The sequence below is a fragment of the Podarcis cretensis genome, assembly GCF_951804945.1.
Source record: "Podarcis cretensis genome assembly, chromosome: 15".
NCBI classification, from domain to species: domain Eukaryota; kingdom Metazoa; phylum Chordata; class Lepidosauria; order Squamata; family Lacertidae; genus Podarcis; species Podarcis cretensis.
In genome coordinates this window covers 5,641,654-5,669,582 of record NC_137185.1, presented here as the reverse complement: position 1 = coordinate 5,669,582, position 27,929 = coordinate 5,641,654, and the positions used below count along the sequence as shown (strand labels likewise).

General features: G+C 45.9%; 1 protein-coding gene and 1 long non-coding RNA gene across 5 annotated transcripts in view; one reads left to right on the top strand and one right to left on the bottom strand.

Annotated features, from left to right (window-relative positions):
- The window catches only part of BCAS3 (BCAS3 microtubule associated cell migration factor), a 467,999-nt gene that overhangs the window by 265,404 nt on the left and 174,666 nt on the right, over nt 1-27,929 (top strand). The window lies entirely within an intron of this gene.
- LOC307204357 lies at nt 1,314-23,898 on the bottom strand. The gene is made up of 2 exons (XR_013833633.1): nt 23,391-23,898; nt 1,314-1,718 (listed from the first exon to the last, which is right to left on the bottom strand). It is a non-coding gene; the product is annotated as an uncharacterized lncRNA (long non-coding RNA).

Here is a 27,929-nt window from a genome sequence, read left to right as displayed (position 1 = left end):
GCCTTTGAGGTGGCTTTGCGGCAGCGGAATTTCCGGCTCCCCCCAAAAAGGTGACAACTCCTGTGTTTGTCATTTGCTTCAACATTCCATCCATATTTCAAGAGGGCTGTAGGGTTTCGAAATCTCTAGCTGCCAGGCTCTAAGCTAAGCAGAGCTGGCAGCTCGGCGATGTGGAAGGCCATTATCTCACCTTTGTGCTTCTAACTGCAGCCACTTGCCTCTTCCTGTTTCATAATACATTCCCCGGGTGGCAGCGGAGAAACTTTTTAACACCTATTGGAGGCATTAAATAATCAGCCGTGGCACCGTGGTGGGCCTATGAAAATTGCATGAAGGGCAAATCAGCTTGCTTCGCTTTCTTTGCTGAGGCCTGTAGATGTTTTTTTTCCCCTCCCTTCACCGTCCCCTCTGCAACCCGCTACCGTGTTTATTGATTTGTTAAATTCACACACCCCAAAAAATATTCCAATGCAATCAGAGTGTCACATGTGATACCTTCTCTTTTCTTCTCCCAGCAACCTTGTGAGGTGGTGTGTGACCAACAGAGGCTAGTGAATGCCCTGCCTCCCTCCTACCTGCTTTCTTTCTTTCCAGCAGGTAGCAGTGGCTGTAAGCGTCAATCCCTGCAGAACTCATCAGGAAGGAGGGTGGGGACAAAGCTAGAATTAGTTGTCTCTGCCTGTCATAGGCTCAGCGCCACCTACTGTTGGCCTCCATGCCTTCTGCCCCAGAAGTCACCTGGGCACCAGCCACTGCAGGGTGTGGCTGGCCCAAAGTTACCCAGTGAATTTTGTGGCTTAAGGGTATGTGTGTGTGTCAAGCCTGGGTATCCCAGACCATTATCCTTTGCAACAATTAGGGCTAGGCCAAAGCATCCATCCCCAGTGCAAGTTTCTGTTTCCATTTGCAGGTCATGAAGTTAGGGGACCATTTGGGCTCTTTCCAGAGGGCAGGGCATGCAATTTGCGAAGGAAACAAAACCCAGCTGAGTGCTCACAGTGCCAATCAGTTGCCAATCACCTCTGCTCCACCAAATGCCTCCTAGAGCAGGAATTACCGACAACAAATGCTTCAAAAGAGCCATGTCATCTTTAGGGGTGAACAGATAGTGTCAGTTTGGTGCCCCTCATTTTCCCCTTTTTCTATCCTTAAGCTCCATTCTTTACATTGTCACATGTCCTCACCAGCGTTTTAGTACAATTTTCTCCTAATATACTAATGCAAGTTTATATGTAAGTTTCCCCTGATACAATGCACTTTATATGTTATTTTCACCAACAGATTCATTTACATACACACTTTACTGATGCCTATGCATTTTTGTAGACTTTATTTGGCTGGTGGACTGCATTGCAAAATTCGGACAAGTTCAGATTTTGACGGATGGCTGTATTTCAGTTCTCGTATTATTTTGGAAAGTGTGACTTGGGTAGGTATCAAATATGTCCCACATCCCTAGTCCCAGGGAGGCTAAGTCCGAGATCAAGAGGTCCCTGGTTCAAATCCCCAAGTCCCTGACACTTCAACCACTGCAGTATCTAGTTTGGTCTGAACCATGCCAACATATGGCATCAGTTTATAGTCCTATCATTGAGTATGATCATTTACATTTATTTGAAGGCCATAACTTCAGATTAAAATACAATACAGGTGCATCTGGGTTTGGAAGTCACAAAGTCAGATGATCCACAGTGTTTGTTCATTCCTTCTCTCACTCCCTAAAAAAAAAGCAAATAAAACAAATTTTAGTTTTGATCACCTACTCGGCATCTCCAGGCTGCTCCCCGAGCCATTCCAGGTGTGGGATTGCAGCAGGTAATTTCCTGTGTTTCGTAGGGAGGACTCTCTGCCTTGGAAGATTATATCTGCTCACCTGGCTCTGGTGGTGACAGAGAGACCCTTTGTTTATTCATTTAGGAGGCAGATTAACCCTAATGAATATGGTTTCCTGGAAATTGATACAGAGGACAATGGGGAACAGAGGACTTCAGGGAGGGGGGAGAGGGCAAATTCCCTTCTCTTTCTTCACTTGTAAATAATGGCCCCCTTTCATAGCAGAGCTTTTAAAATCAGGATGGCACGCAAAATATGTCAACAACACCAAAAAGTTTTCCCCACTTTAAACATCATCCTGGGGTCAGGCAAATTTAATTGAAGCTCGGACCGTTACCATTTGTTTTTATACGGTTAGGATATTTAATTGCCCCTCTCCTTTCCCTCCTTTTTACCAACCCTTGCCATTATATGAAATAGAGATGTATAAAAGTTTTGACAAAGTACATTAAAAAATAATAATATGCTCATGGTTAATGATCCCCAGTGTTCGTGTGTCTGAGAGAGAGAAACATAAATATACTCGTGTTCTTGTTTTATGACACTTGGGGTTGTTGTTTTTACAGCGTCTGTGACATAAAGACTTTTTATTGGGGATGGAAGGCCTTGGATTCTACATGGAAGCCATGTGTGTCTTTCCTTGGTAAATACCTTAGACTTTTATGCTTCCTTGCCCATGAGAAGCACAGAACACGTTAAATAAAGACTGTGCATTTGTGGGCTACTGTTGTGCTGGGTGCAAATAACTCTCCATTAGAGCTGTTCCCTTAGAAATGCTGGTATCCCTTTGACATTACACTAGTAAAGGCAATGAAATTAAGAAGGGCCTTCTTGATCAGGCCAGTGGCCCATCTAGTCCAGCATCTAGACGCCCCAGTGGGAAGTCCACCATCAGGACCTGAGCACAAGAACACTCTGCTCTCATGCAGTTTCCAGCAACTGTTACTCACAAGCATACTGCCTCCCACTGTGGAGGCAGCACATAGTCATCGAGGGTAGTAGCCATTGGTGGCCTTATCCTTCAGCAGATATGCAACAGGGACTTTCTTGAGGAGACCAAGCTCCCATCAAGAGATTGTCTACTGCAGGAAACAGCCGCGAAGTCTCCTTGTTGGCCAAGGACCTTTTTATAAGAATCCCACTCTGGATATTGCTGGGTGTGGATGAGACCCACTCCATACTGTATATTATTGTCAGGAGGCACTCTTGCTGGTCCAGCCAGTTTCCCTCCAGCTCCCTCGTTTTGGTTGGAACTTGGTGGTGCTGACAAGTGGACACTTTTCACGTCCTGGCTCAGGATCCACTATGACCTTGTGTCCCGTGACATGGCCACCAGCAGGAGGGTCGTTGTAAAGCCCAATCTGGTCCCACTTCTTAACACAAGGGATCTGGATCAGTTGCATTACATACTATCATTCCTTGATGTAGCCCATGCACTGTAAAATTATGGCACTCTCCTAGTAGTGAACATAAAGCGTGCATTGGAAGCCATTGCACTGCCCATCCTTGACACACAGTGCGGCTGAAAATGCCATGTATGTTACTAGTTTAATCCCCGGCGACCAACCAGAAAACCAGGCATTGACATGAGCAGAATTATTGTCTCCGTTATGCTGAAGAAGGGAGCATTTTCTCACATTTTTCTGTGAACGGAACATGAGACACATTATTCCCAAGGCTTGGATGTGTAGCCACAGATGTGAGACCCTCTTTAACTTGCAACCAAACTTTTCCAGATCTTATCACTATAATTTATTCCTTTGCTCCCTGAAGTCAAAGTGTGTTTGTGGGGGGAGGAACCTCCTTCACTCTGCCTTCTTTCACATAACTTTATACATTGGAGGCTTTCTTTTTCGTGTGTTGCAGGATATGTGATGGAGGTGGAACACTGTTGGCTTTAGCCTGCTGGCTTTTCTAGTTGCCTATAAAAACTCTAGCGTCTCAGGCAGCAATCGAAAAAACAGAATTTATCTTTCGGCAGGGAGGGCGGAAAACTGTGAAAGTTCGTCTTGTCTCCGAGTGCATGTATGCGTGATAGCTAAAGCTTCCAGAGGAGAGGCAGCATCTGCTGTGTTTCATAGATAGCAGTATATCCAAAATCCATTTGTTTGCTTTATAGTGGAGATTGTTCTATCTTGTGTTTATCTAACCCCTTAGCCAAACCAAGGGTAGCCAAAATACTTCTGCAGGCGTGAATAGTTCCTCTGGCGAAACCTCCTGACTTCTGCTTGGTCCAACTGTTTGGCACAGGGTTGAGCGCCTCATGTTCTAGTGGTCATAAAAAAGAGAATGTGCCAAGGAGGCTTTTAAAACTCACGTCAGGTAGGAGGGTTTGCCCCCATGTCTTTGGTTAAAAATAGCTGAAGTGAGAGTCAGATTGTGGGATTGGGTGCTCCTGAAATGTTTAGTTAAGATCGCAGGCCTGCTTTGAGGTGCCTTTCTCAGAGTGTCTGGCTGTCTACGCTCAGGCACAACCACGCAGTAGTCCCACAATTATGTCTTGAAGCAGCTCATGGAAAGCTGTCTGACGCCAAGTCAGATGATTGCTCCACCTAGCTCAGTACTGTCTGCAGTGATTGGCAGTAGCTCTCCAAGATTTTAGGCAAGGGGTCTTTCCCAAATCTAGCTGGGGATGTCAGGGATTGAATGTGGATTGCATGCAAAGGAGATGCTCTCCCACTGAGTTATGGGCCGTCGCCACCCATAGAGAATCAGGCCTCTTGGTGTGGAAGCCACGGTCAGGACATCTGAATGATTGCCTAGTGTTGGGTCTGAGCCTAACAAACTACCAGGAGCTATGTGTCTTCAGCATCAGACCCTGGGAAACATGGGTGTACAGCATCAGACCCTGTGATTGGTAGGTCCTTTGGGGCCTCTGGATTGACCAGCTCTGGTATTGATATTGGAAGCCAGGCTGTCTTCTTTTGCCTGACCAGCAAAGAACACCCAACCTTCCTTCTGAACTCCAAACCTCCTGTTTCCACCTTAGTTCCAAAGCTGCTTCTAGCAAGTGATCACCGTGACTCTGGAAATGTTAGCCAATAATGCCAGTAAGCTGCAGTGACTTTGGTGTCAGGAGGGTGTCACCTGCCCCCATCCTGAGCTCCCTGAACATACCGCTGTTATTCACTTCAGCAAAACAGCTTTTAAGCATTCCCTTTTAGAAAGAGGCAGAAATTCTGGCATCATCTTCTGGTTTTGATTCTAAGAACGTTCCAGCTTTGTTTGACCAGCGCTAGCAGTGTGGCCTGTTAAACTGGCTGTATTTGCAACATCTTCAAACTCTTGTTTTCTTTGCTTTGGCTTTTTATGCGAGGCATTTAGTTGCATTTTGCTAACATATTTCACAGGAGAGGATGGGTAGTAAGCCCTGCCCCCTGCCCCAGGATCAGGTTTGGCCAGATAACAGAGAATCAGTGTAATCAATAAATAGCACTGTTTTATGGATAGTGTCCTGAGACCCTACAGGCCTGAGCCAGCTGCTCAGTGGTGTCAAAATAAAATTATTTTAAAATGTTCTGGAGTTGCTGATCATCCTTTCTATGGCTCATTCATTTTTGAGGGCAGTGTGGGCTATACCTCTCTCTCTCTCTCTCTCTCTCTCTCTCTCTCTCTCTCTCTGTTCAATTTTCTTCTCCTTTAAAGCAAACCCAAAAGACAACAGTGATTATACGATTTTGTATTTTAAGTATTTTCATAATCCAACATAAATTGGCCCACCCAAGGATTATGTCTGTCTTCTAAAGATGTGTTTATATAGTCCTTGGGTGAAAGATTGCAGAAGCCGAACCACTAGTTTGGAAAGCTGAGCCAGACCAGGAAAAAATCAGCATACAATTTGGCACTTATGGAGACTAAATGATTTCCTTTTTAGCTGCTGATTTCTACTGGGAAATGTATCCTTGGACTGAAAATTACATCCGGAAAAATGTTTATGTAGTCTTTTTTTTTTTCTTTTTCAAATGACTGATTATTCTTCTAACCTTTAACACGCACTGTGTATAATTTTGTCCCCTCGTTAACTCTTTCCCAGCCTGGGCATTTAGCTGTTTACTTAGGGAGGGAAACATAGCTAGTGAAAAATGAGCTTTTCCATTTATTTATTTTTCTTTGAATATAGCATTTCCGTTCTGCTTATCTGCTCCAGACCCTTCCTGTTAACTTGCTTCTTGGAAGTAGAAATCTTATTGCGATAAGAGTAGACTAAACTCAGCTCCACAGAAGTCCCCGAGTATGAGGAGCAGCAGGCACAGACCTTTCCACATCCTCTAGACCAGGGATGGGGAACTTTTTCCAACCCAGGGGCCGCATTTCTGCCCCCATCGTTCTGCCCGCACACTGAGGTCCAGCTCTGAGGGCCTTCTGGCGGTTCCCTCACTGCAAGAAGCAAAGCTACAGGGAATCAGGCAGAGGGCCTTCTCAGTAGTGGCACCCGGCCTGTAAAACGCCCTCCCATCAGATGTCAAAGAGAGAAACAGCTACCTGACATTTAGAAGACATCTGAAGGCAGACCTGTTTAGGGAAGTTTTTAATGTGTAACATTTTAATGTATTTTTAATCTTTGTTGGAAGCCACCAAGAGTGGTTGGGGAAACCCAGCCAGATGGGCGGGGTACAAATGATAAATAACAACAACAACAACAACAACAACAACAACAACAACAACAACAACAACAATAATAATAATAATAATAATTATTATTATTATTATTATTATTATTATTATTATTATTATTATATTAATGGGGAGCCTTCTGGGGGCCACATCCCCATGGTGGGCATGGCCAGAGGCAAAGATGGGCAGAGCAATGGCTGGGACTTTGCACAGTAGGCAACATCTCAGCCACACAAAACTTAGAAGTGTCGACATGCACACAAACACATCTTTTGATCCTCCACCAAAGCAAGTGAGGGGCATTAGCACAGCTCATGGGCACATCCCCACAGGGGGAACACTCAAGGCTGTAGAGCAGAGCTGGGGAGGGATGATGGCAAGGCAGAGAGGCGGCCCAGTGGGCTTCATTTGGCCCCCAGGCCTGAGGTTCTCCACCCCTCCTCTGGACCAGTTCACTTTACCTTATAGTTAACCATGGGGCCTACTTTTTATTTGGTACCAAGCATATGTCTTCTTTTTCCAGCATTCCCCTTTCTCTTGAAATATTTCTGGGACGTGCTCTAGAGTTCCTAGACAGTGTGCTTGATACATTGGCAAGGCCAGTTGTTGCCCCAAGTACATGGGAATGTAGCTATACTTAGTAGCCTTGTGGCTGCAGAGGTAGAGAGAATTATGCTCTGGTCTTTGCCATTGGGCAGAGGACCAAGGGCACTGGTCCTCTGCTTCCCAGACATCATGGAAGGGGAAGGCCAACTTGGAACACATTTATAGATGCCACATTGCCATCAGAATGCAGTCAGTTAAAAGTTGTCCTAAAACACGGACAGAAGCGGGGCTGGGAGGATTTTCCCACAATCTTTATGCTGTAAGGCCTTTCCCATTGCATTTATTTTTATTTATTCTTAAAGATTTATACACCATTCACCTTATAATATCCCAGAGTGGTGTACAGGAAAAAGAGAGTATAAAATGTATGAGAAGGGCCTCTTGCTGGCCACTAGGAGAACAGGATCCTCAGCCAAATGGGCCATTGGCCCTCTTTCATTCTTAATATGCAAGTGTAATACATTAAAAACAACAGTGCACTAGAAGTTGATCAGTGGGGTATAATTAAACATTTCAACTCAAAAAATGCTTGGGTGTGCATCTCAAAGAGTAGATAGTTGATTGCTCGGATGGACAGGGCAGCTGCTTTGTGGGACATGCAGGTGCTGCGTCCTGCAACAGTGCTGCTCCCCACATGGGGCAGGTGCACACAGACCCACAGGTTCTTCGTTCTGTCTCTGACCCCTAGAAGGAGTACCTGGCCAGATCCAAATGTGCTGCCAGACCAGAAGGGAGAGGACAAGGATGCAGTGGACCCTCCCTTCTGAGTTTACCTGCAGGGCAGCAAGGTGCCCCACACCAGGTGCATTTTCTCATGTACTATTTGGCAGCATTTTGCTGAAGAAAATCAGATTGGCTTCTCTTGAAGTTGGAGGTAGATCATTATGCCAGTCTATAAGCAAACTGAGGTATGATTTTATGTGTTTTCTACACAGACTAGTCCATTTTGAAGAGTACATGGCACCCTTCCTTCTCCCCCCCCCACCCCGTATAATTAGGAATGAGCAAAACTGTCACTCTTGGTTTCTCTCAGTTTCTCATCTTTCCACACTTAAGTTCAGCTCTCTCCACATTTCCACATCAGTTTGTGATTAAAAAGCATTTTGCCCCAGATATTTCCTAATATACATATTTTTGGGATGCAATTTTTCCTTATGTCCGTTCCCCCCCTCCCCATATCAGTTTCCCCTAATGTGATGCATTTTTGTATGTTATCTTCACAGATAGGTGCATTTCTATGCATGCTTTACCTTAGTATATGCAGTTTTGCACACATGACTTGGCTGGGGAACTGCGCTTCAAAATTCAAAGGGCAACTGTGTTTTGGTCTGTGTATCGTTCCAAGCAGTGTGAATTAGGTAGGTCCACCTTCAGATGCAAACCGGACTGAATTTCTCCCGCATCCCTAGCGGTAATGACAACCTTTAGTCCTTCTCAGACCCTTGACTGTTCAAGATCCTTTAACCGGCTCATGATGGATTGGAATTTGGCAGAGGACCGGGAAAACTTTTCCGTTTGATTCCTCTCTTCTAAATAGTTTGACAGCTGTGTAAAATCCCCCAGACCTTATGAGTAACTGGTAATTGGTTTGGGTTTCTTTTCTTTTTCTTTTCATTCTTTCTTTCTCTTTTTCCCCCCTTCCCCTTTAACATGGAACCCAACAGAGTCTCTGGTGGAAACCGTTGACCTCCTTTATGCTGTTTCTTTTACCGTCTCGTCAAACATCTGGAAATCGGCGTGTTTGCTAACCGTTTCTCGACATGATTTTGCATTTACATCATGCCACTATCTGGTATAAGTTTTCTCTTTGGTGGGGGGAGAAACGGAGCCTAGGAAAGTTGTGGCGGCGGGGGGGGGGGATGAGCCAGGAGAATGGGGAGGGGGAAACACCCAGCAACTTCTGGGGCTGTCAGAAGGTCAAGTGTTGATGGCTGATACGGCCTGTGCTTTTGCTAAACATATGTTTAGCTCAGAAAATCTGAAGCGGTTCCCAAAAATTTGGTAACCATTAGAGTACTTCCGAAGTCAGTTCCGGATATCAAGCCTAAGGTGGAAGGAGGGGAAGGAGGAGGGGAGGGGAAAGGGGGATGGAGCCGGTCTGAATTTCCATGAAAAGGATTTTGAAGTCTGGCAGCCGACGCATCTGAGGAGCGGCTCACGCAAGGCTGAGCAAGTCAGGAAGTGCTTCGGGAAGGGCTGTTTGGACAGGGGATCGGCAGCTCAGGCCTCGAGCTGTGAACTTTTCATGCATCCGAGGCCAGATAGCGCCGGACAAGCCACCGGAGGGCATAGGAAGGAGGAGAGGAAATTAAAGGATCATTTAAGTGGAGCAGGACCAGACAAATGGTTACGCAGCCATTTTTTCTCTTCCCCATCTCTGCGTAAAGGAATGTTGCAAAATACGGGCTTCTTTGAAGTGAAGGCGCATAATTGTCACAGAGGCTGTGGAGTTTTTCGTCCTCTTTTTCTTACATTCCACCTTGATTACAAAACCACCTGCTCTGGCAGCTTTTTATAAACCCTCTTCTGCATCAAATACTCTCGTTGTGGAACGTATGTGCTACAGCCCAAGCAAACTGTCTCAGATACTGTATATTTATGGGGCTGATCATTTTTAATCTAACGTTCCCTGCTTAAGTGAACACACTTGAAATGAGAAAGACTCAACCATGTGCTTTTAAAGTGAGGAGGGGGCATATGATAAATAATGGTTAACTGAGGGCCAAACTAGACATTGGGCGGCATTTAGCTGAGGCTTACTCAGAGTAGGTCCATTGAAATGAATGGGCCTAACTTAGTCTTGTTCATTAAGTTTGATGGGTCTACTCTGTGTAATACTCAGTTGAATACCACCCCATGCATTTAAGTACAGTGGTACCTTGGGTTACATACGCTTCAGGTTACATACGCTTCAGGTTACAGACTTCGCTAACCCAGAAATTGTACCTCGGGTTAAGAACTTTGCTTCAGGATGAGAACAGAAATCACGTGGCGGCGCAGCAGCAGCAGCAGAAGGCCCCATTAGCTAAAGTGGTGCTTCAGGTTAAGAACGGACGTCCAGAACGAATTAAGTACTTAACCCAAGGTACCACTGTACATGATACCATCCCCACCACCCTGCCAAAAAAAAAAAATTCCCAAAAAGAAAAGCAATTTAACAAAGGACCAACACGTAAAGGGGGAACAGAATAAGAATGTCTAACATATAAAACAGTATAATGGTGGAATTCAGTAATAACAGGGTCATATGGTCAGGGAAAACTTGCGCAAAAAAGATATGTATTTACAAGTTATCTGAAGCAACTGTATGGCAAAAGGGAGGGCATTCCATAGTGTGGGGCCCATAGTGCAAAATGTCCATTTGGGGGTGGTTGAGTCACTACTGCAATATTTTGTCGGGTGTGGTATCATGAATGAATTTTCTTCAGAAGGACTAAGTGATCTTACAGGTCTGTAGAGGGGTAGGCGGTCTTTCAGGTAACCTGGTCCCAAGCTGTTCTGGGCTTTATAATTTAGTAACAAGACTTTGCAGCCAGTGGGCCCAGAATGGAATCTGGCAGCTCAGTGGGAATTGCAAAGTGGGATTAGGACCAGGGTGGAATGTGGCAAATCATGGGCAGGACCAAGGTGGAATGGAGCGGGCCAGGGGCTTAGCTAGAATATAAGCTGGTGTGTTGCATGGGGGAAGCCCCCAGAATGTATTGGGCCGAAGACTGGTAGGATGAGGAGTTGGCTGGCTTTTTAGACCCTTCCTTGTTCCTGGTAGGCCATGGTTTTAGTGGGTCGGTCCCAGTTAAATGTTACTATTTTGGTTTATTACCTGCCCTTCCCCCTAAGGTCCAAGGCAGGGTTACAACAATTTAAAATACAACATTCAAAAAACCTTGTAATCACCGAAAAGGAGTGGGTCCTAAAAATAGACATCAGAGGCGTCAAAAACCAGGGTAAAGAGGTGCACCTTCAGCATTTGCTGAAATGCTATGCAGTGGTACCTCGGGTTACATACACTTCAGGTTACATACGCTTCAGGTTACAGACTCCGCTAACCCAGAAATAGTGCTTCAGGTTAAGAACTTTGCTTCAGGATGAGAACAGAAATCATACTGCGGCGGTGCGGCAGCAGCGGGAGGCCACATTAGCTAAAGTGGTGCTTCAGGTTAAGAACAGTTTTAGGTTACGAACGGACCTCCAGAGCGAATTAAGTTCTTAACCCAAGGTACCACTGTATAGTGAAGTTGCCAGGCACACCTCTGTGGGGAGGGAATTCCACAATTTAGGGGCTGCCTCAGAGAATGCCTTGTCTCAGGCTGCCGCCACCCCTGAGCTAAGTGTGATGGAAGCTCCAACGGCTCCGACTGCCAATCTGGGAGGGTCTGCAGGGAAGGAGGGCAGTCTTTCAGATACTGGGGGCCTGAGTCATTTAGGACTTTAAACACTAACACAGGCACCTTGAATTGTGCCCAGAAGCCAACTGGAAACCCTGCCACGTTGTCAGCTTAACAGAAACCCAAACTTCTATGGTGGAAGTGCCACACTCTACCAACTGCCTCGCGGCATCTCCCCCCTGCTGCGCTGCAAAGCGTGAGCTGCTTTTAAATAATTTCTGAGTCTGTGAGCCCAGAAGATCGGCCCAGAAGACAGTGACGGTCAAGCGGTTCCTTCTGCCCAGCGAAGAAGGCCTTCCTTGGGGCCCCGCGAAGCTTTCCTCCCAGCTTTCCGTGGTCTACACTTTTCGCTGTTGTTCTTTCCCGGAGAGTGCTGATTAGTGACTTGCGGTGGGAGAAGCTGATTTATCGTGGCCGAGAGCCACCCCTTGGGGGCCGGGCAGAAACACTCATGAAAGAACCCTGATTAAAAAGAGTGGTAATGAAGACAAATGTTTCAGAGGGAGTGGAGAGCACGCCGGGCCTTGGCGTTCCCAGAACTCTCTCCTCTACGCTTTTGGAGTGCTGGTAATGGAGTGGCCAAAGGAAATATCTCTCCTGTCCACCCCCCCACTTTCTTGTTGTTTATTTCTCATGGCATTGGAAAAATTTTCCTTTTCCTCCTGGGTGTTCTAACTCTCACTTGTTAACTGCTGTTCATGCAGGGTTGCAATTAACCCTTGGCAGACGCTTCCCCCCTGTCCCCCCTTTCTCTCTGCTCTTTACATAGAGAAGTGGTGTGTTTTTTTTAATGCCTCAACCCTGCTCAACTATTTTGAAATTCTTTTAACTTGATGGGTTTGTCGGAGTTCTCACGTCGTTAAATGGGACTTTATTTTTCCACGGTCTGTTCACACCAGCCTTGGCATTTTGATAACTATTCCCCCCACATTCTTGGACCTTAAAAAAAAGTTAATAAAAGAACACCAAAAAAATATGAAGTATGTGTGCTTGTGTTGGTATAGATAATGTTAGGGGTTGGTGAGAATTCTGTTTTGTCTGCATTTTAAAGTGAACTGATCTAATTCACATTTTGTGAACGTTTTCACAGATCAGAACACAGCTAACTTCTTTGAATTTTGCAATTCTGGTTTGCTTGTTTTTTAAATGTTTGTAAGAATGTGTGTTTTATGAGGAAATATGTACCAAAGTGCATATTTTAGGAGGAACTTCATACAAAAGCATATAAAAATATGTATTTTAGCAAGGAAATGTGCACAAAACGTTAGGGCAAGTGGGGGAGGGGGAAATGAATATAATTTAAAAGTGGAGTTTTTGTACTTTAAAAAAAAAATCCACAGAAACAGGATGAAACGGACATGATTGAACACAAGCGGAACCAATATGAAATGGAAATAGGCTGATTGGTTCATCCCTAATGGAAAGGGTCTCGGTTCTTCTGCTTTCTACTCTGTGCTACAGCTGGCTATTGTAGGTATTGGTTGCCGGTAGCCTGCCAGGATGGAAGGAAAATATCTCTGTTCCAGACTCGGTAAATCTCCATATGAAAAAAAAGTTCCATAACTTAAGACTCAGTTTTCTCTTTTTTGTGTGTTTAGGAGGAGGCAAAAGTTATCTTAGGGGAATGTGCAGCGTGAAATTTGTGGGTGGTGGGTGAAAAGGGGTGCCCAATTTGGAGAGGCAGCAAAATTCTTCAGACATTTTGTGGTCTGACCTTTGCTTGACCATCATTATTTCTGTCCTCTTAATCTTCCTGATAGACCCTTCTTCTGGAGTCTTCATGGGGAATGGAATCCAGAAATGGCACCTCTCCCAGTCAGATCCAGGCAAGGCAGGTCCATGGGCAGCTTCAGATAAGCCCTGCTTTCTGAGCTGTGGAAAGTGTGACCTCAGCAAAGAATCAGCATCATCTGAAGGTTTAAGAAGGCTGGCAATGTCAGTGAATCCACACACACACACACACACACACACACACAATTTCCAGGAGAGCTGCGAACAAAAAGGGCCTGTAACCTATTTGTATAGACTACTTCTGTGTGGCTGTAGAACAGGAGAAGCTGCAGGGGGATTATCCACAGAGGCTGAGAAAAGAGCCAGGTCCTCAGCCTGGGAAGATATAGAAAGGGGACACTGAGAATCTGTGATTTGTTTGAACCTGAGTCCTTCTCAGGACAGTTCAGTCATGGAATGCAAGGCTACAGAGATGTGGTTCCCAGGCGGTCACCCATCCAGCTGCTGGCCAGACCCTGACTTCAACAAGGTGATGTGCTTTCAGACCATACCCTTCAGAAAAATGCATCATCGGGGTGTAGCGTTGTTCAAAAAGGACTACGGGTGGGGGAATGGTAACCTTGAAGAAGAACATTTTTACCACCCAAGAATGGGGTTGCAAATGGACGTGCGGTTGCTTCTTCTCAGCTTTAACAAAACTAAATCAAGGCATCTCTGTAGAAGTTGGAAGGTTTGCAGGGTGCTTCTGGGTTCAGGAGCCGGAAGGGAGTGGACCCCTGGAAAGGCCAGCTCTTCCTTTGCTGGGTGTCGTGCCGATGCTGGTTTTGGCGGCTCTGCTGAAGTTCTTGTGGGTGTTGGGGAGAGCTCGTTTTCAGGCCGGCGCCGTTGCACTCGTCAGAATGCATTATTGTCAGCCACCCACTAATTATCAGGAAATTTATAGCTGCATTAGGTAAATGTCACTTCACTGCAGTGGCCTGGAATAAGAGTGTTTTCTGCTCTGAGTTAGCACCATAGGCACATCACAGTGAGAGTCTCGCCAAGTAAGCTACAGGCTTTATTTATGCACAAGCATATTAGTGTTTGGAGAGAAAGTAGCTAAGAGATGGTGTGTTTGGTTCTTTCTCCTTTTTTGTTGGGGTGGGAGACAGCATTTGAAGACTCAAAGCTGTGCAGTTCTCTGATATGTAGCAGCACCAAATATAAAAGATCTCTGCCTCTTCTTCTTTGGCGATCACTTGTAGCCGAATAAGAGTAAAAGACCTAAATGCTGACTGTCCCAACAGTTTATATTTTACTGACCTAACTTGGAGAAGAATGCTGTCAGTGGCTACCAGCCATGATGGCCGTGCCCTGATTCCACGGTCAGAGGTGATTATGCTTCTGGATCCCAGTTGCTTGGGAGCCACAGGGCAGAAAGTTCTCTTGTACTCATGTCCTGCTTGACAAGAGGTTTCCCGCAAGCATCTGGGTGGCCACTTTGAGAACAAGATGCTGGACTAGATGGGCCACTGGCCTGATCCTGCAGGCTTTTCTTGCATTCTTAACCTAGTAAAACTGTCAGAAGACCAAATGCCAGGGTCTGAAAAGACAGCAAATTCCAGATCCGCGCAGGACCCACCATATTCTGCCAGTTTTTAAAGTCAGCAGCCACCCATAAAGTTGTTCTCTGTCTGCCCTTGAGCCCCATTGCATGTGGAGCACCCAGCAGCCTGCAGAGGGTATAGCAGGGCGGCAAGGGAAGCATGTTGGTGGCTCACACTGTGTCACGCAGGGCCCATCCTGCATCAGTGCAGGCCATGATACCAGTAAGGTAAAGGTAAAGGGACCCCTGACCATTAGGTCCAGTCATGACCACTCTGGGGTTGCGGTGCTCATCTCATTTTACTGGCCGAGGGAGCCGGTGTACAGCTTCTGGGTCATGACTAAGCCACTTCTGGCGAACTAGAGCAGCGCACGGAAACGCCATTTACCTTCCCGCCGGAGCGGTCCCTATTTATCTACTTGCACTTTGACGTGCTTTCAAACTGCTAGATTGGCAGGAGCAGGGACCGAGCAACGGGAGCTCACCCCGTCGCGGGGATTTGAACCGCTGACCTTCTGATCGGCAAGTCCTAGGCTCTGTGGTTTAACCCACAACTTGCTTTAAATGCTGCTAGCTTCTCAGCGGCCACATTGCCCCTACAGTGCTGCCCTAGCAGCCTCCTCTGCTCCCTCTGTTAAATGGCACCTGGCACTTTCCCCCTCCGTGCACTCAGCTAGATGCACTGCTGCTCTCCAGGCAGCCATCTTCCACACTGTCACTAAGCTCCCGACAATCCATCACATTGTGAGTGGCTCCCCGCCAGCCCATGATACTCTTCTGTGGTCCACTAGGGGGAGGCCGAAATGTTGCATGTAGGTCTGCCCTGAGGGGCCGAGTTTAAAAGTGCTCATTCTTAAATGCTGCCTGGATCTACGGCATGATAAGGAAATAGCCAAATAAACCAGCAGGCTCAGAAAGCAGCCAGTGGATCAGGCTACCTTGCCAAGGCTATGCTGCCCCATGTAGAGAAGACTGGTGGGGCCAACGGGACACTGTACAAGGAAACAGTTTTGTGAGTGGCTTCTGGAAAGACGTAAGCGAGACCAAAAGAGAGAAGCCAGCCTGAGCCTGTCCCTGGGATTCGGCAATGCAATGCATATGTCCTTACAACAATCAGCATTGAACTCATCTGTGTTTGTAAATTAGTAAACAACCATCCTGTTCTGGCATGAAAGTTTTATACTTCTGCTTTTCTATAAGAAATGGCCTTATACATTATAGTGATATGAATTTATAATAAATAGAAGTCTAAGATGGCTGCTGGGTAGTGCATGATTTAAAACCCCCATTATGCTCTAATATGGGAGAAGCGTTCTGACAAACGCTGACTGAGCAAAAGGTACCTCCTCTCCCCCTCCTCTAAATTTAATCCGATCGGTCACTTTGAAGATGTATTACCCATTTGCTGCAAACAAGAGGCAGACGGAAAATGAGATAATACGGCATAAAATAGCTCTTTCTCATGCAAAATGGATGGTGCTTTATCACAGCAGTTTACTGCTAAACTTTGATCATTCACGGAGACGTTCTTGGAGCAAAGAGCACAGAAAACAACTTGCTGCACGATTCCCCTGCTTTTCACCTATGGTGGTCACTTAGATCAAGATCCTAAATATGGTACCATCACTCTGAAAGAAGAGATAAGGCTGAACTCGAGACCCTGGGATCAGGACCTGAGTCAAGCAGAGGATTGAAAAAGTGGCTCAGTTAAAGGCCTCTTGTCCAAAATAACCTTGTTTAAACTGAAATCTTATCTGAACTACAAACAAATGTGTTAAAAGCCTTTGTGGGACCTCTTAACTCTTCAGATATTGCTGGAATTCAGTTCCCACCAGCCTCAGCCAGTGTGCACAATGGTCAAGAATGATGAGAGTTGTAGTCTAGCAGTGCCCAGGGGGCTCCAGGCTCACCAAGCCCTGGACCAGGCTCCAACTGGGGCTGAGGGGAAAGAGGAGCTGAATTCAGTCTCTACTATGGAGCTCAGACAGGTCCCAAGACCAAGGGAAAGGTGGCACTTTAAACACCAGGTATAAACCCAGCCTATCCATAGAAACCTGGCCCATCTGGCTATAGGCAAGGAGTCTCAGGAGCCAGAACTGAAAGAGCTGCTTAGGCACACATAAGGTCCAGTGGGACCTTTGGCTTTTTTATTGAATAGTTGACCTTGTCACACACTGGTTGTTAAACTCCCCTCATTATTATTATTATTATTTAAAAGGTTTGCCATGCAGTATGGTGGTGGGAGAAGAATATTAAGCCCTTGGGCTTAGTTCTGTGTTTTGGGTGGCCCTGACTGTAGTCTGCAAGTCAAGAGTCTTGATTTGTGTTCTTGCATGTGTACATATGTTGTCTGATTTCTGTCACCATTCATATATTAGTTTGCAACTAAAGCGTGCTGCATGCCCCCACTCTTCATTCAACAAACAGGTGGCACCGTTTAGTGGGACCATGCTGGCTAGCCGTGACACAAAGCTGACACACCTCTCTAGCTGCAGACCCCATAATCTGCATGTTTATATATCAACTTGATTTCTTTTTTACATTCGATTCCCTCCTTTCCTCCAAGAAGCTCAAGGTGACATGCACACTTCTCCCCCTCCACATTTTATCCCCACAACAATCTTGAAAGGTAGGTTAGGCTGAGAGACAGTGACTGGCCCAAGGTCACCTAGTGAGTTTCATGGCTGAATGAGACTTGAACCCTGGTCTCCTGTGTCCTGGTCTGACACACTAACCACTGGGCCACGCTGCTTGAGTTGAATAAAGGCAGCTTTATACAGCAGCTGTATAAAGGTAGACACTTCTCCCCATTAAGAATCCCGTGCAACTGGGCTTCCTGGTCACATGGAAAAGCTACATGCATGAAAAGAGGCCCCACTGGTTGTAGTTGGTAGTATAAATAATGATATAACATAAGAGCATAATACGAATCTGCTGGATCAGGCCAATGACCCATCTAGTCTAGCATCCTATCCTCCCAGCGGCCAACCAGATGCTCGTTGGAAACATCTGGTTGGCTGCTGTGAGAACAGGATGCTGGGCGAATATGTCTAATATTCTTTTAAAGCCATCCAAGTTGGTTGCCATCACTGCCTCCTGGGGAAGTGAGTTCCACAGCTTAACTATGTCGTGCATGAAGAAGCGCTTTCTTTTTTCTGTCCTGAAGCTTTCAGCGTTCAACTTCATTGGAAACCTATGAGTTCTAGTGTTAAGAGAGGAGAAAAACTTTTCTCCCATCCACTTCCTCCATGCCGTGCATAATTTTATAAACTTCTATCGTGCCGCCTCTTGCTCTTACTGCATCTTGGGAAATGCATAATTATTGCTGTTGTGCTTGTGTCCTGCTTCCCAGCTTCCCAAGAGGTACGTGGTTGGCTGCTGTGAGAACAGGATGCTGGGCGAAGTGAGCCTTTGGTCTGGTCCAGCAGGGACCTTTGTATGTTCTGAACGTGGTAATGGGATGCTCTAAATGTGACAAATGGGGGGAAGTTTCACTGCCTGTTGTGCAGGTTAAGAGGAGAAATTTATCTCTCATAAAACATGGAGCTCTTCCTTGGGTTTTCTAGTGGTGAAGGAATCACAGGCTCTTGCTTCCAATCTACCCATTGAGTTTTGGACAGTCTGCCTCCTTTCTCTCCATGGGTAACCCAGTGATGACATTATTCATGAACTCTCCGCCTCGCCTGCCTTGTTCTCTTCTGGTTGAGGATGTAACTGGTAATTGGGCCCAGATGCACCGAAGTCCTTTTGGTTGCTCTGTTGTTTTAGCCTAGACGAGTTGAGTTTTTAATACAAGTTTGACCTTGGGTTGAAACATTCTCAAAATGCCATACTTTAATATCAATTTATACACTTTTCTTTTTTTGGTATTAAAGCAGGTCAGATAACTGGAGTCGAGGGAGGAAAGAGACAGAAAGTTAGAAAGCAGGGAGTGTATTAATGAAACGCTTTTGACCCACAGAAAAACAGTGGCTGTCTTCTTATTTTCAAAGCCTCTTTAATAATTTCAGGAACATGCGGGATGAGCGGTTTTTGAGGGACCTCCTCAGAATTGTTGAATGGAAAAACTTAAACTATTATTTGGGCCATGAGGATGGGTGAAAAGAGACAACAGATTTTCCTCCAAACAGTGGTGGGCCCCGCCATTGCAAGCTGAATTAAGCCATTGTAGTCATCTAGGCCAGCCTTGTTCAGCTCATGGGTGGGGAACCTGAGGCCTCCAGGCCTCTTGGTCTGGCCCTTGGCACTGTTTTCCTAGGCCTCACATCTCTATGACCTTGACTGGTCCCCTCCTTGAGTGTTCTTGCTTGGCTGGAGTGAGGCCTTGCACTCTGTTAATGCTTCGTGCATGCCTGGACGGAGGACAGAGAGGGGTGTGCACGAGTGTATGCAGAAACTTGGGGGTGCAAAAATGTTGACAAACTGCTGAAAACAGGAGCCACTCTTCAACGCTCATGGAAAAGGATGCAAATCAGGTTCAGCTCATTTTTGGATCGGCCCCCTAAGAGCATGATGCAAGAAATTGCTTTTAGAGCAAGTCGCAGAGAATAAGGTGGCCTTTGCTGCTGTCTCCAAGCCCTCCCCCCTGTTCACACGCACACATGCTGATGTCCTGGCTGCTTAAAACCTGTTTAGCTTTGGGCTGTGCAGACCAAAACTATAGAGAGCGAGAAATCAAAAGTCTTTCTTATCAGAAATGTTCACTCTCGGTCTAACAACTGTTAGGCCAAGATAACAACTCCAGGCCAGCTGTCAAATGTTTACCATTATCGTAACCCTCCCCAGGGTAAGATGCAACTTTGGCTCTCTTCACCGGCAGTAATTTAATTTTTCCTTCATCCTGACTCGGAAATGGCAGCAGTTTTGTTGCTGCTGCTGTTGCTGCCGCTGTTGTTTTTTGTTGTTGTTTTTCGAAAGCTTCCTCTCCTTTTTTTCTGATGGCTGAAATTTTCCTTGTGAAAAACGATTTCCACCAGTCTTGATTCCTCCTTGCTTCTGCAGTCTTCACCTTTTTAACTGACGGCTCTGTAGCTCGTCACCAGCTATGCAAACTGACAGTTCACTTCCTGGGGCGGCAGCAGCGCCTCTGGCCTGCAGAAAGGAGCAGCCTGACCAAATTTACGCTTGCGAGATCTCTTAATTCACAAAAGCATTTGCTCTAGTTCCTGTTTTCTGCTGCAGGGGCTGTTGCGGGGGTGCGTCTGTGTAGGGGGGCGGAGGGGGAGAGAAGTAGCAAGAGACTGTTCGGAGGAGAAAGGAGCCTCTCTTAACACTCTACTGAGTACACAATCTTTGTAGATGAAAAACAGAAGGGGAAGGACATTTCAAGCCATCTTGCTGATGTAAGCAGCGGTTCATTGAACTGTACAGCTTACCACCAGACCCTTTTGCCGCTTGGACGTGCTAATTTCGGGCCCATCCACCCTGTCCCCGCTCTTCTGCCATCGTCCCTTACTCTTTTTGTTACCTATTTGTCTTAAATCTGGAACTGTTTTGCCAGACCGTGAATGGAGAAGCTGCTTAAGCATTGCCAAAAGAAGCGGAAACGCATAATGGAAAAAAGAGGATGAAAGGGGGGCATCAGTTGGCATAAAAATTTGCTTATGTTAATGTACAGATATAGGTGCAAATTTAGAAAGGATCGCTGGTGCTTAACCAAAAGTATTGTTACGCACCCAATTTCCAAGCAGTGAAAGATTTCTGGGATTCCTGCACTTTGCCCTGGGTTCAGTTTTCTTGGAATGAAGATCAGCAGAGACTGTGGTGTCTTTAGTATATGTGCTTATATTTACACATATATACAACCTGAGCGTGGAGGGGTGGAGCCTAGATGGAGGGACTCCTTAGTCATAACTTTAGATCCAGCGAGAAGCAAGGCACATCTCTGTCTCCAGATTTCAGCTCTGGCCTATTGTCCTCCTACATAGCAGCTAGGTGAGGAGGGTCTGAGAAAGGCACAGAGCCACCAATCTGGTTCTGCTAAATCATGACCATTGACTAGCCAGCCAAAGTCATTACCTTGGCAGAGGAACTGGTTTAGCAAGCTTCTGTGTATGCATTCTACCTTCACACGGACTGCAGGTTCAGGAAGGGAACCCAATGTTCCATCCAGACTGACCCCTCCTTAAAAGCCTCATAACAGTATCATAGATCCCTCCGTATAAGAGGAAAATATGGCATAATCTTTTAGAGTAATCAAGTGAAACCTTGTTATACAGCATGACAAAAGTTTGTTATTTTATCAGGACAAGTCATTTGTTTTTTGTAACAATTGTTTCCTCAAAACGTATCTTCTGCTCCATGAAAAAATAAATAAAAACATCATTTTTAAAAAGGGAGACCCTCCCCATGTCTCTCTCTCTCTCACACTCTGTCTCTCTCTCACACGCAGTTCTCTCCCTCAGTTCACTCTAATTGGTGGCTCTCCAGCTTAGCTCTTGGCCACGTCACACTTTGCACGTCAGAAAATGATTTTCCTAATGCCGACATCACCTTCAGGCCCGGCCCAGACCAGGGAGCATCCTGGACATGAACGGTCACCTGCCAGATGCTTAACATTCCCTTCACCGCCTCCTCTGCTTCTACCATCTTGTTGTTCTACTATCTTGTTGAGATTCATGAATCACAGGCATTTGGACTAGACAACCCTCTGGGTCCCTTCTAAGTCTACAATTCCATGTTTCTTTGATACCATCAGAAATAGGCAGACTGAAAAGGAAATTTGTCCTTTGCAGGCCACCATACACAACTGGGGAGTGGCATGCTGTGGAGGCATTCCATTTTTATGTAAGGTGGAAGTTGCAGTCTCCCCTACAGCACAGCTGCCATGATCAGAGATGTGTCTGGAGAAGAAACATATGTGCTGTTTCCACATCCGCCCTCCATGTGCATTGGTTATGTGTGGCGAAGGAAACAGGGCCACATGCCCTCTAGCCCTACCCCCAGATGCCCATGCATTTTGCAGAGTCTCAGGAAGAATAGCCTATGCAGAACCAGCTGTATGTGCATAAGCTTTACATACAATCTGGATGCATGTGTGGACCTAAACCCTGCACCGAACCTCCAAACCTTTCCAGCAACTGGTATTCAAATGCATTGCTGCCTCTGACCACGGAGGCCGAGCATAGTCATTGTGGCTAGTAGCCATTGATCGCCTTCTCTTCCATGAATTTGTCCAATCCCCTTTTAAAGCCATCCACATTGGTGATCACCACTGACTCCTGTAGGGTTGAGTTCTATAATTTAACTATGCACTCCGTGAAGAACCATTCTATTTTATTTGCCTGGATCTTCCAACGTTCAGCTTCCAACCAAATACCACTCTCAGTGTGGATTGGTTGTCCCTGTTGTTTCACTGCTGGGTGCAAAGTCTGTGTCATCTTTAAAAGGTTTGCAATGGGAGTTGGTAGGTCTCTCTCTCTCTCTCTCTCTCTCTCTCTCTCTCCCTCCCTCACACACACACACACACACATACACAGGCCTTCTACTTGTTTGCTTTAATTTTACATGATTTTTTAATTTATTTATCAAGAGCCTTTACATGATTTGGAGAACCATATGAGAGATTTACAGGGCGAGGGTGGGTTTCAGATGTATCAGATGGTTGGATTCCAGCAAACACAGGGATTTCTGGACAAGTTGAAGAGAACACATGTTCAAGGAGTAGAAAATGAAAGAGAGCACCGCCATTTTGTGTTTGTCCCATCCCACTTCTCATTCCAAGGGCTGGAGTGGGGGGTGGGGAGCAGGAGCAGTTCCTGGGGTATTTGTCTTCCTGGTAAATTCACACAAAAATATAGCCACAATTCTTTTATCAGCCTGCATTTTCTCTGCCTCTCTCTCTCATATTCATATATAAGAAGGATAAAAGTGTTTGATGGAAAATCCAAAAGGAATCTCTGGTTAGCTCGAGGAGGTTAAACTCAACAGTTGTTTCCCTTTGAAGTGGCTGGCCATGAGGTTAATTGCCAAAAGTGCTTGTGGAAAAGGTGGTAGCAATTTAACAAGACTGTACAGCTTGCAGCCGTTCAGATCAATATCAGGTGTTTGCATATTTTTTAATGGGAGAAAGAGGGCCAACCACCACCCCCCTTGCTCCAAACCCCTTCACAGAATGAGAAACAGGGGCAGGGCTGGCCTGGGGCGGGGAGGGGGCAGGGAAGCCCAAATAAGCAGCCAATAATTCTTTGTTTGCTTAGCCAATCATCCTGTAATTGGCCACGAAGTTCATAGGAACCTATTGATTGGCCCAAATGATTGCTTACTGCTTCTGTGTTTTAATTTTTAATTTTTTCTGTTTTGCTGTATGCTACTCCTACAGAAGAAAAGGCAATTACTGGAGCCTCTCTCCCTCTCCCTTCTGATCTTCCAACTTTCCCAGCTCTGATTTATGAATCTGAGTAAATAAAAGCAGCCCCCAAACAGGAGTTTAAAGCTCAGTGGCACTTCCTGCATCTTTGCCACTGGCAGTTGGGTTACCTCCACCACCACCCTGCCCTCTCTCAGAACGTTCTGTTTCACTGCTTCTAAATAAGTTCGCTGAAATTACTCGCCTACGAGCCAGGTTGCTAGCTGACATGCCTGTGCGCACCAATGCAAAAACAAAACAAAACACCCACCTCAAAGCAAAACCTTACCTTGCTGACATGTAGGTGACTCTTATTTGGTTATACGGAAGTAAGTGGCTCTTGACCAGACTGGATAAAGAAGTTTGTCCAGATCAGTGGATCCGTTTTGGAGCTGCTAGGAGAAACGGATCCCATAGATGTGGGTGCAATCCTGGCACGCAATCTGTGTCCACGGCCAAAGGGCTGGTGCAGAACACCTTTATCTGCTTTCTGATTGGGTGGGAAACGCAAAGAAACATTGGCAACACCCCGCAGTCTGCAAGCCTAGAGACGCAGGGCTGCCAGGTCTCATGAGGTTCGGGAAAGAGAACTTGGAAGCTAAGGTTGGCTAGTCAGGGTGGAGCCTAACGGCGCTTCAAGGAGGTGGAGGTGGCATCTTGTGAGGCAGGAGAAACTGCATGCCCGTGCCCGATGCCTCAACCTGATTGTCATAGGTGTGGAGGTCGGAGGGAAAGCTTTCAAACTAGGCAAAAAATATCCTCCCTGCTGGTCCTTGGTTTGTTGTGATAGTGATAGTCAGATTTAACTGCACAAAAGCATGTGCTTCAGGGTGACAGCCTGAAGAGACTCCTCTGCTCTTTTTTCAAGCACAGCTTCCACCAGGCCCCTAGCTGAGGCCAGAGAGAACCTGAGAAACTTTTCAATGCTACACCCCCCCCAAAAAAATCTCTTTCATACAATATTTCTGTTAGCCAGCCCGAAATGGCTTTTACTGATACTTTGCCACCACAGCACTTAACTGCAATCCTTTTCCTGGTCCCTCCTTCTAAACCACAGTTCCTTCCATGCTGTTAAAGGGGGGGGGGAGGAATTGGCATTATTTATATCCATTTAACAGATTTAAGTGACTTTGGTTTCCAAGCGGTAATTGAAAGAGAAATAATTTTTAATATCTTCTTCCAAAGAGCGTGGCATTTGCCTCTTTTTAGAAGGCATCCGCCTCCCCCATTTTGTGCTCTGCAATACCCACAAAGCTCTACTGTTCCCTAAATTCCCCTGTAAATGTGTCCTTCACACAATTCCCAAGACTTAGGGAGGGGGTGGGGAGTGCAGCCTGTTTTTTCGCTTAAGCCCGAATCTTCCCTTGTTACAGGAAGACGTCTTGCTCAGAAGCCTAATAAACATGGACTATCACTCTGCTTCAAGCTTACTAGCGAGGTCTCCGCGCCGCAGACTTGATGAGTCGCCTATTATATATTGGCTGAGTTCAGCCAAATTTTTGAAATAATTTGAAAATCCAAGCTGTCTAAGAAATACTGATGCTTATAGTCAGGTGGGGCCCAGCCAGACGGCAGTCCAGCGTTGTGTCTCCTCTGTTATCCTCCTGAACATAATCAGGATTTGTCAGCTGAGGTTTTTTAAAAAAGGAAAAAGCTTTTTGTCGAAGTCGACTTGGACTTCCAAAAAAAAAAAGAGAGGTCTGTTCTGTGTTTTTCATTGGGTGGCAGGGAAAGAAAACTAGCCTGGTATCATGGCCATGTGTATGAACTAGGCATACCCTTTATTTTGCACCTCAGCACATCCACAAGCCTATTCAGCCCCCTTAAATGGACAATTATAACTGAATTTTCTACTTTCTCCCAGTGTATGACACTACTGATCTATTTATTTATTTATTTCACAAGGTTTAAGGTAAAGGTAAAGGGACCCCTGACCATTAGGTCCAGTCGTGACTGACTCTGGGGTTGCGGCGCTCATCTCACTTTATTGGCCGAGGGAGCCGGCGTACAGCTTCTGGGTCATGTGGCCAGCATGACTAAGCCGCTTCTGGCGAACCAGAGCAGCGCACGGAAATGCCGTTTACCTTCCCGCCGGAGTGGTCCCTATTTATCTACTTGCACTTTGACGTGCTTTCAAACTGCTAGGTTGGCAGGAGCAGGGACCGAGCAATGGGAGCTCACCCCGTCGCGGGTTTTCGAACTGCTGACCTTCTGATCGGCAAGTCCTAGGCTCTGTGATTTAACCCACAGCGCCACCCACGTCCCTTTCGCAAGGTTTATATACCACTTAAACCACAAAAGGAGCTGTGGCTGGAGTGGTAATATGGCCTGGAAAGAGTCTTGAGGGCTAGATAGAGAGACCTGGAGGGGCACATTCGGAGTTCCTCCTCCCCTGGCTTAGCAGTTATATGAGTGGGGATTTGAGCCTGAGTCTTGCCAGTGGTAGCCCAACACTCTTCTCCAAGGATGGGGAACCTGTAGCCCTCTGAACTCCAACCAGCCCCAACTAGCTATGGCCAGTGGTTAGGGGTGCTGGGAGATGAAGTCCAATAACATCCAGAGAGCCACAGGTTCCCCATTCCTACTCTACTAAAGCACCATGCCTCTTGATCATTTTGTAATAGCTGATATCTAATATCTAACAAGTAGCTCCTTTTCATTCATAGCTGATGTCCCATCTCCCCCATTCTTACCTAATGCAAATAAAATCATCATCTCCTTTATAGCCCTTGAGGCTAATTCCAAGCCAATCAAAAGTGGGCATTTGGAGGTGTTTTGTTTTGTTTTTGTTTTGAACAGCATTCGTAGGTACCTTGTGTGACCCGTCTTTTTATTCTCCACACCTGCCCCGGGAGACAAACCATTCATTAAATTGTAAAGGCTTTTTATATGAGTTTCTTACAACACCAGGAGGCAACTGAAGCAGAAGGAATTCATGGAAGATCTCCAGAATTCATCCTCTGCTGATGTGGCCTGCAGGAAGGGAAGAATTCTCCTGAATTCATATGCGGGGGGGGGGGAGAGAATCTGTGACTCTCTTGGCTGGAGTGCGTGAATGTGGAACGGGCTAAGACTCATTCACTTCACCACTGGAAAGCTAAGCCCTCTTTCCTCTTATTACCTTTGAAAAGGGTTCAGAGTCAAATGCACATACATTTTTGTAGGAACTACGAATGTCAAAGAATTCCATCAGAAACTGAAATGGCGGCAGAAATTGCTGCAATTCACATGTTTGTTGGAAACCAGGAACAGAAATCATGTAAATGAATATGCGCAGTATTTACTATTGCTGGGGGGGGGGGATTAGTCCACAAGCATAATGTAAATAATTGTGTTGCTTCCTGCATTGTTTTTGATGCTTCCCTTCCATTGAAATGCATTGAAATTAATAACATTAGTTTTCACTGTAGTGGATAGTGAGATGAACAATGTAGTTTTTAGTGTAAGCCGAACTGCAGCAGAACAGAAACAGCTGATTGCAACAAATGCAGGTCAGGACAGACCACTTCACATCCTAGCCAGAACTAACCTTCACTTGCTGGCAGACCTTTCAGGCAACATCTATAAGCAGAATGCTAGAGTCTAGCTCACACCCACTTGCTCATGGATTCACATAGAAGAGGGAGAAATAGATGTATATCCCTTCACACTTGTGCCTCTGTGTGACAGGGAGCACCACCCAGACTAAAAGCAACTCAAGGTTACACTTGCAAACTCTTCACATCACCACGACAGTTTTGCAGATCCTGCGTTTTCCAAAGGTCTTGAGCCAATTAAAGAGTGTAACCAATTTCGGTAGGGAATATATCTATACCAGGACTGAAGAACATGTTGTTGGACTACAGCTCCTCTCATCAATGTTGGTCATGCTGGGTGGAGCTCATAGGATGTCCAGCGACATCTAGAGCAGTGTTTTTCAATATCAGATCCCCAGACGTTGCTGGTCTGTGACCCCCATCACCCCAGACCTTTGGCTAAGCTGTCTGGGGGTGATGGGAATTGTAGTTCAACACCATCTGGGGATCCAAGGTTGAAGAACACTGATCTGAAGGGCCACAGCCTCCCTGCCTCTGACATTGACCAATATAGACAGATAGGACATGTGACTCCATTATCACTCCAGTTCCGCTGACTACTCGCTCATCTTATGAGCTGAAGATGCTTATGGGTCCTGGTTAGTACTTTTAAACCTTGAGCCAGTTTTGGGATCAGGATCTCTTACTTGTTTGTTTTACAGGCTTCTATTCCACCCAAACCAATTAGGTAAATAACGCTACACAAACCATGTTGGGACAGTGTTACCACCCTAACTGAGGGTTAAGCTATTTATCAAAAAAAGGTCTGTGTAAGCAGAAGAGTTTTAAACAGGTGTCTTAAGTAAGCAGTGCTTGCTTAAGAGTAATCTACAAGGAGTTCCACAGCCTTGGCACAGGCACACTAAATGGCCTCAGTTTCGTAGAAGCAAGGCAAGCATCCGATGGCACCTTTAATAGTGCTTTTTGGTTGGGCAACCATATATGGGCAAGGCAGTCTTTCACGTAAGTATAGGTTGGTGGGGGGGAATAATTATAAATTAATTTAATAGATTTACATCCCAACTTTCCTCTGAAGAGCATAGTTCTCTGTTCCAACCACCACTGCTACCATTTTGCTCTCATACCAACCCTCTAGATGAGAGAGAGTGACTGCTGACACAGGGTCAATCAAGAAGCTTTGGGACTCGTTTGGCATTTGAATGTGGACCTCCCTGCCCTAGGCTAATACACTGGGCATTCCATTGCACCAGCTCTCAAAGGCCTTTCTATCCATGCCCAAGCCATGTGATTCA